At 40.9% G+C, this 8,776-nt stretch overlaps 1 pseudogene; it reads right to left on the reverse strand.

Annotated features, from left to right (window-relative positions):
• Positions 1-5,896: 5,896 nt before the first annotated feature.
• Positions 5,897-6,282, reverse strand: LOC100344613 (histone H2A type 1-H-like; annotated as a pseudogene).
• Positions 6,283-8,776: the final 2,494 nt, after the last annotated feature.

The following is an 8,776-nucleotide window of genomic DNA, read 5'->3' on the forward strand; positions in this document are numbered from 1 at the left end:
TTTATCTTGTTTGTCAAAGATTAGTTGGTTGTAGCTGTGTGGACTAATTTCTTGGATTTCTATTCTGTTCCATTTGTCTACATGTTTATTTTTGAGCCAAGTAAGGCTGGTTTGATTATAACTGCCCTATAGTCTGTCTTGAAATCTGGTATTGCGATGCCTCCAGTTTTTTGTTATTTATGATTGCTTTAGTTATTCAGGATCTTTTGTGTATCCATATGAATTTTTGCATAATTTTTTTTCTAGATCTAAGAATAATGGCTTTGGTTATTTTGATTGGGATCACATAGAATCTGTAAATTGCTGTTGGTAGCATGGACATTTGATGATATTAATTCTTCCAATCCATGAACATGGAAGATTTGTCCCTTTTTGATATCTTCTTCTATTGCTTTCTTTAATGTTTTGTAATTTTCAGATCATTGCAGAGATCTTTCACATTGTTGGTTAAATTTATTCAATATGTTGGACTAAGAATCATTACCTTATTGGGCAAGTTTGGTTGAGGCATTTATAAATGTTTTTAGAAATCCAAAATGGGCTTCTAGAATGAACAGTTTCTACCACAGAGGACACATAAACGAATGAATGAACAACCCCTTTTAAAGGTTCATCCAAGTGAGTGACAAACATATCTTATGTCCTGTAAGCTTCACTGGAATCACACTGCATGGCTTCCTATAGATATAAATTGGAAGGCAACAGCAATCATCCTCAAAATTGAATGTCAGAGAAGAATGAACTTCAGACATCAGGAAATTGTGGTGTGACCGATGTAACTTGTTTACTGACCAGACTGGATTCATCAGGGTGAAATCATGAAAACACTTTAATTTCTCACAATATTGACTTTTGTGCTCATTCCATAAGATCTCCCTTATTGCTGTTAAAATGTTCAGGCAGATTTCATAGCTTGTCGATCACTTACAGTTTGTAATTTAAAAAATCTCATACTGAATTATTAAAAATCCCAGTCAAATTGAAAAATAAAACTTGGTCTCTTTCAATTTGAAGCCTCTCTCCTCCCTCAGAACTCATGGATCAGCCTGTGCTCAGAAGTATCCAGTAGGGAAGGTGGAGCTGTTGTGGATTATGATCTCTGCAAGCAGACTCCGAGGTGGCTGTCAGTGAGCAGGCCATTGATTATACAGTGCTCTTGAGGTCAACAGCTGTGGATAGGAACAGAGGGAAAGGTGCGGGTTTGGGCAGGGGGAGGAGAGCTGCAGTACAGTTCAGAAAAGGTCTCATCCAACCCACCTGGCAGCTATGAAAGCAAGCTGATCATTTACAGATGTCTTGAGTTGAGTGAGGAGCCAGTTATTTATTCCATGAATTAATCATTCATTAGATAAGGGTACCCTGAAAAGCGACATGCCCTTGGACAAGATGACTTTTTCAGCTGAAGTAATCACCACAAGGGGCTGAGAGCTGAGTGCTGTCAACTGGCATTGATTCTAGAGATTGAGGACTAAGTCCTTTCCTGAATGAGGAACTGGACAGCACAATATAGAATCCACCAAAGGTACAGAGTCTATCTTTTCTTCATTTCTGTCAGCTCCTGCTCTTCTCTTTCACCCATACACTAATTGTGGCTTCACTGGCATCCTCCAAGTAGAATGGATGGATGGAAATGGGCAAGGCCTTATATGACTAGTGCAGTGTTAATCCTGGGTTGCCTTGGGCCCCTGCACCAGTGTGTTATGTATGCGGACTCTTTGTTTTGTAAAGTGCTCTAGAGTGTTCTCAGGAAATATCCCACCAGGAAACATCCCACTTAACCATCTGTATCATGGGTAACACACCCTCTATTTTAAAAAAAACTGTTAAATTTATTTCTTTGTTTTCACAGAGAGGGAGAGAGAGAAGAGTGAGAGAAAAGAGAGAGAGAGAGAGAGAGAGAGAGAGCAAGCGAGCCAGAGAGAGAGAGAGAGAGAGAGAAAGAGACAGGGTTATTGATTCTATCTGCTATTTAACTGCTCAAATGGCCACAATAGCCAGGGATGGGCCTGCTGATGCCTGGAGCTAGTAATTCCTTCCAGGACTCCCACAAGGGTAGCAGGAACCCGGGCATTTTGGGCCATCATTCACTACTTTTCTAGGCTCATTAGCAGAGAACTGGATTGGAAATGGAGTAGCTGAGACTTAAATGGTCACTCCAAAATGGGATACCTAATGGCACAAGTTCATCATAACTTACTGTGCCACAGTGCTAGCCCTTTGATACACCCCTTTAAACTGACCGTGACTTCTCTCACCCTTCTTCTGCTTCTGCAGAACAACTGGCTCATGCTTTCCTTTTAGATACTCCTACTCAACTAGGAAACTCATTTGGGGTAGGCTCTTTCTGGATAACTCCCAAACTCTGGCCATGCCAACGACTCCCCAGATAGCTTACCTTCATCTGACTTTAGAGTTCCAGATGAAAGTGGATGAATAACTTTCTTTGTTGGGGGCCAGTGATGTGGTGAAGCAGGTAAAGCCACTGTCTGCAGTGCCGGCATCCCATATGGGTGCTGGTTTGAGTCTGGGCTGCTCCACTTCCAATCCAGCTCTCTGCCATGACTTGGGAAAGCAGTAGAAGATGGCTAAAGGCCTTGGGCCCCTGCACCAGTGTGGGAGACCCGGAAGAAATTCCTGGCTCCTGGCTTTGGATCGGCGCAGCTCGGGCTGTTGCAGCCATCTGGGGAGTGAACCAGCAGATGGAAGACCTCTCTCTCTCTGCCTCTCCTTCTCTCTCTGTGTGTAACTGTGACTTTCAAGTAAAATAAATAAACCTTTAAAAAAAGTTCTTTGTTATCCAATGTCCAGAGAATATATACTAAACACTCCAGGTGGTCTTTTGATGTCTCCTTTACTGGCTTGAGACCCTGCTGATACTGGTCACTAGGCTTAGAATAAGAAATAATAGTGATCTTTTTTAAAAATTACTATATTAAATATTAATAATTTGTTTATTAAATTAAAAGAAACGTATCATCTAACAAATTTCTTTTTTTAAAGATTTACTTATTTATTTGAAAGTCAGAGTTACACAGAGAGAGGAGAAGCAGAGTGAGAGAGAGGTCCTCCATTCGATGATTCACTCTCCAATTAGCTGCAACGGCCAGAGCTCTGCTGATCTGAAGCCAGGAGCCAGGAGCTTCTTCCAGGTCTTTCACCTGGGTGCAGGGGCCCAAGCACTTGGGCCATCTTCTGCTGCTTTCCCAGGCCATAGCAGAGAGCTGGATTGGAAGTGGAGCAGCTGGGTCTTGAACCAGCACTCATATGGGATGCCGGTGCTTCAGGCCAGGGCGTTAACCCACTGAGACACAGCGCTGGCCCCTCTAACGAATTTCATAAACAATTGGGCACCATCCCCTTTAGAGACACTTTTTTTAATGCAGGTCAGGGCTTGTGCCTGCTGTCTTTGTAGGAATATGGATAAGTCTGCAAATTTAGTTGCACACTAACAACGGATTTGTACTCTGCCAAATTTTTCCAATAGGGAGTCTAGACTGGCCTGGATTTGCATGTATGTGAAGTAGGAAGGTGCTGACTGTGCTGTATAATATCACTATATCTGAATGGCATCTGTAGGGAATTGGAATAGCCACTGTCAGGGAATGATAAGTGGTGTGTTGAGTTGATGGGGTGAGGTAGGTAGTTACACCTTAGGTATATAAATCATAATTGACATGTTCCTATATGAGGAGAACTCCTAATATACTAGAATTAACATGCTCTGGGGCATCAGAAGCTTTGGGCTTAAGCTCTGATGTTGTATTTTGGGCTAATAACTTGACATATTTGAACCCCATTTTCTTCTGTTATAAAACTGAATTAATAATAGCTCTATTATTATTGCAAGGATGGATTTTTTTTGACAGGCAGAGTGGACAGTGACAGAGAGAGACAGAGAGAAAGATCTTCCATTTCCATTGGTTCACCCCGCAGTGGCCACTGCAGCTGGCGCGCTGCGGCTAGCATACTACGCTGATCCAAAGCCAGGAGCTGAGTGCTTCTCCTGGTCTCCCATGGGGTGCAGGGCCCAAGCACTTGGGCCATCCTCCACTGCACTGCCTGACCACAGCAGAGAGCTGGCCTGGAAGAGGAGCAACCGGGACAGAATCCGGAGCCCTGACCTGGACTAGAACCTGGTGTGCCGGCGCCGCAGGTGGAGGATTAGCCTATTGAGCCATGGTGCCAGCCTATTATTATTGCAAGGATGGATGTTTTGAGTAATGATGTAATGACAGAGGTGAAAGCAATTCAATAGAAATATTAAATATATACATATATTTAGCGTGCTTGAATTAAGGATGAGTAAACATGACTTTTATTTGTTATATCACTCGATATTATTCTGGCTAAAATATAAAAACTTTCATGGTTACACAGTTATATAGACTCTAACAAAAACTAAATGGAGTAATTTTTCAGGAACCTGCAAAAGCTGTAAGTAGCAACCAGTGGCTTGATTTGTAACTAAGATCATGTATTATCTTAAAAAGTTATATATTTGGAACAGAGCTCTAGGAAATCTAATTTGAGATCATTTAAATGTCAGTAAATTAAGGGTCCTAGAAGATTAAATATAGTGTACAGACATTAAAATCTGCAAGGATGAAGGGCAAGGACATTATTCTCATTCTGATTAAGAATTGCTACACAGAATTCTTTTTCCAGTGTAGTAGGTATTGAGAAAGCAGTACCATTTTTTTATATATGTACAAACATTCAATAATGTATCAGAAATGTGGAGAGAACAGAAAAATGACACATTTTGATATCATTAAGGCGTGCATTTCTCCTTGCCTTTGAAATTCACTGAAAACTAAATTGTAGATAGTATAAAATTCCTGATATTTGCAGTTGTGGCTTCCATTCCAAGATTCCCTGTAGTCACATTTAATGAACATTTAAAAAATTTCATTGAATGCTTACTATATCCTAGGCAACAGGAATGGAAGGAAGAATTCACAGATGAAGTGTGGGAGTGTCTCAGTCTAGGCAAATATTCTAGAACTTTAGCAAGTCTAAGAATACCTGGAGGATTTTTGAAAACAAAAATTTTCATCACTCACCGCAGAACTTTTGATTCCATAGGACGTATTTGGAGCTTTGAAGTCTGAATTGGTGCCATGAATACCAAGGCTTTCTGATATATACTTTACAAAATACTGCTATGGAGTGAGCAATAGATATGTATGAAAAATTGTAGTCAAGTAGAGTGATAGACCTAATGGGAATACAAAAGATGGAGAGGTGATTTGTGACTGGTGCAATCCAAAGACGTCTATAAAAGAAAGGGTGGTTTGAAGTGGGCAACAGGGAATGAGTGGGACTACTACAGGTGGATATGCTATGATGGGGCAAAGGAAATTGAAGAGGAGGTGCAAAGGAAGCATCCTAACAGGAGGGTTAGCAAATACTCATTGAAAAATACACATGTGAAAGCATTTGGGGCAATGGCAAATAATTTGCTATAGCTGGATTATAAAATGCCTGTAGAGTTGTAGTGGAAAATGCTATTGATTGAATTTTTCTGTCAGAGTTTTTTCAGAGTTCTTATATTGAGATCCTAACCTCCAATGCAATGATATTAGGAGGTGGGGTATTGGTCAGTGATTAGATCATGAGAGAAAAGCCCTCATGAATAGGATAGGCACCCTTATATAAAAGAGATTCTAGAGAGCTACCTTGCCCTTGACTTCCTTTTCACCTCTGCCTTATTAGGATTCACCAAGAGATCGTCAACTATGCAACAGAGAGTGGGCCCTAATCAGACACTGAATATTCCAGAAGCTTAATCTTAGACTTCTCAGCCTCCATTATCATTGAGGAATTAGTTTATCTTCTTTTTTTCGTGGCTCTGAAAAGAGCCATTGTGTTGTTCCTGGAGCTCCCGCCTCGCGCCTCAATTGGCCTTGTGGTGGCTCTCAGTCTTCTTAGGCAGCAGCATGGCCTGGATGTTGGGCAGTACGCCCCATGCACGATGGTCACCTTGCCCAGCAGCTTGTTGAGCTCCTCGTCATTGTGGATGGCCAGCTGCAGGTGGCGCAGGATGATGCACTTCTTCTTGTTGTCGCGCGCCGTGTTGCCTGCCAGCTCCAGGATCTTGGCCATCAGGTACTCAAGCACAGCCACCAGGTACACAGGTGCACCGGCACCCATGCGCTCTGTGTAGTTGCCCTTGCGCAGCAGCCGGTGCGTGTGCCCCATGGGGAACTGCAGCCCGGTGCATGACGACTGCGTCTTGGCCTTGGCGCGCGCCTTGCCACCCTGCTTGCTGCGTGCTGACATGGCCGTCTTGTCAAGCGCCTCACAAGTGAAATCAGTTTACCTTATTTATTACTGCTCAGTCCATGGTAGTTTATTATAACAGCTTGGATGGTCTAAGGCAAGTAGTATTGAAATTGGGCATGGTGTTGTAACAAATATCTCAAAATGTGCAAGTGGCTGTGGAACTGGGTAATGGAAAAGACCAGAAGAATTTGGAAGAGCAGGGTGGAGAAAAAAATCTGTATTATTATGAACAGAATATTAAGGGAATTTTTGATGAGGGATTGAGGTAGGCAGGCATATAGGTTAAAACTGATTAGGCTTCACCACGACACGTTGTAATTAAAGTCACCACAGTGAAACATAAAGAAAAGATCCTAAAATGTGCAAGAGAGAAACGTCAGATTACTCTCAGAGGATCTCCAATTAGACTCACGGCAGACTTCTCATCAGAAACCCTACAAGCTAGGAGGGAATGGCGAGACATAGCATAGGTGCTAAGAGAGAAAAATTGCCAGCCCAGAATATTATATCCTGCTAAGCTCTCATTTGTGAATGAAGGTGAAATAAAGACCTTTCATAGCAAACAGAAATTGAAAGACTTTGCCGCCACACATCTGGCCCTGCAAAAGATACTTAAAGATGTGCTACACTCAGAAACACAGAAACACGGCCATCTATATGAAAGAAGGGAAAGGAAGAACACCTACCAGTAAAAGAGCATGGGAAGCTCAAAACATATACTAGAAAATATCTCCGGGAAAATGGCAGGGCAAAGTCACTAGGTATCAAAAGTCACATTAAACATTAATGGACTTAACTCTTCAGTTAAAAGACACCGATTGGCTGATTGGCTTAAGGAACACAACCCAACTATTTGTTGCTTACAAGAAATACATCTCTCTAACAAAGATGCAAGCACACTGAAAGTGAAAGGTTGGAAAAAGATATTCCATGCCAACGGAAACCAAAAAAAAGCAGGTGTAGCCATATTAATATCAGACAAAATAAACTTTAATACAAAAACTGTTAAGAGAGACAAAGAGGAGCACTACATAATGATTAAGGGTTCAATTCAACAGGAAGATGTAACTATTATAAATGTATATGCACCTAATTACAAGGCACCGCTCTATTTAAAAGAAATGTTAAGGGACTTAAAGGGAGACTTAGATTCCAATACAATAGTACTGGGGGACTTCAATATTCCACTCTCAGAAATAGACAGATCATCTGGACAGAAGATCAACAAGGAAACAGCAGATTTAAACGACACTATAGCCCAAATGGATCTAACAGATATCTACAGAACTTTCAATCCTACATCTAAAACTTTACATTCTTCTCAGCAGTACATGGAACCTTCTCTAGGATTGATCATGTACTAGGTCATAAAGCAAGTCTCAGCAAATTTAAAAGAATTAGAATCATACCATGCAGCTTCTCAGACCACAGCGGAATGAAGCTGGAAATTAGCAACTCAGGAAACCCTAGAAAGTATGCAAACACATGGAGACTGAAGAACATGCTCCTGAATGAACAATGGGTCATTCAAGAAATCAAAAGAGAAATCAAAAACTTTCTGGAAGTAAATGAGGATAACAACACAACATATCAAAACTTATGGGATACGGAAAAAGCAGTTTTGAGAGGCAAGTTTACAGCAATAGGTGCCCATATCAAGAAATTGGAAAGGTAACAAATAAATGAACTTTCAGCGCATCTCAAGGACCTAGAAAAACTGCAGCAAACCAGACCCAAAACTAGTAGGAGAAGAGAAATAATTAAAATCAGAGAAGAAATTAACAGCATTGAATCCAAAAAAACATTACAAAAAATCAGCCAAGCGAAGAGCTGGTTTTGGAAAAAATAAACAAAATTGACACCCCATTGGCCCAACTAACTAAAAAAAGAAGAGAAAAGACCCAAATCAATAAAATCAGAGATGAAAAAGGAAATGTAACAACAGACACCTCAGAAATAAAAAGAATCATCAGAAATTACTACAAGGCCTTGTATGCCAGCAAACAGGGAAACCTATCAGAAATGGATAGATTCCTGGACACATGCAATCTACCTAAATTGAACCATGAAGACATAGAAAACCTAAACAGACCCATAACTGAAACAGAAATTGAAACCGTAATAAAGGCCCTCCCAACAAAGAAAAGCCCAGGACCAGATGGATTCACTGTTGAATTCTACCAGACATTTAAAGAAGAACTAATCCCATTTCTTCTCAAACTATTCAGAACAATTGAAAAAGAGGGAATCCTCCCAAATTCTTTCTATGAAGCCAGCATCACCTTAATCCCTAAGCCAGAGAATGATGCAGCACTGAAAGAAAATTATAGACCAATATCCCTGATGAACATAGACGCAAAAATCCACAATAAAATTCTGGCCAATAGAATACAACAACACATCAGAAAAATCATCCACCCAGACCAAGTGGGGTTTATCCCTGGTATGCAGGGATGGTTCAACATTCACAAATCAATCAATGTGATTCACC

Source organism: Oryctolagus cuniculus, chromosome X, assembly GCF_964237555.1.
Source record: "Oryctolagus cuniculus chromosome X, mOryCun1.1, whole genome shotgun sequence".
Taxonomy (NCBI): Eukaryota; Metazoa; Chordata; class Mammalia; order Lagomorpha; family Leporidae; genus Oryctolagus; species Oryctolagus cuniculus.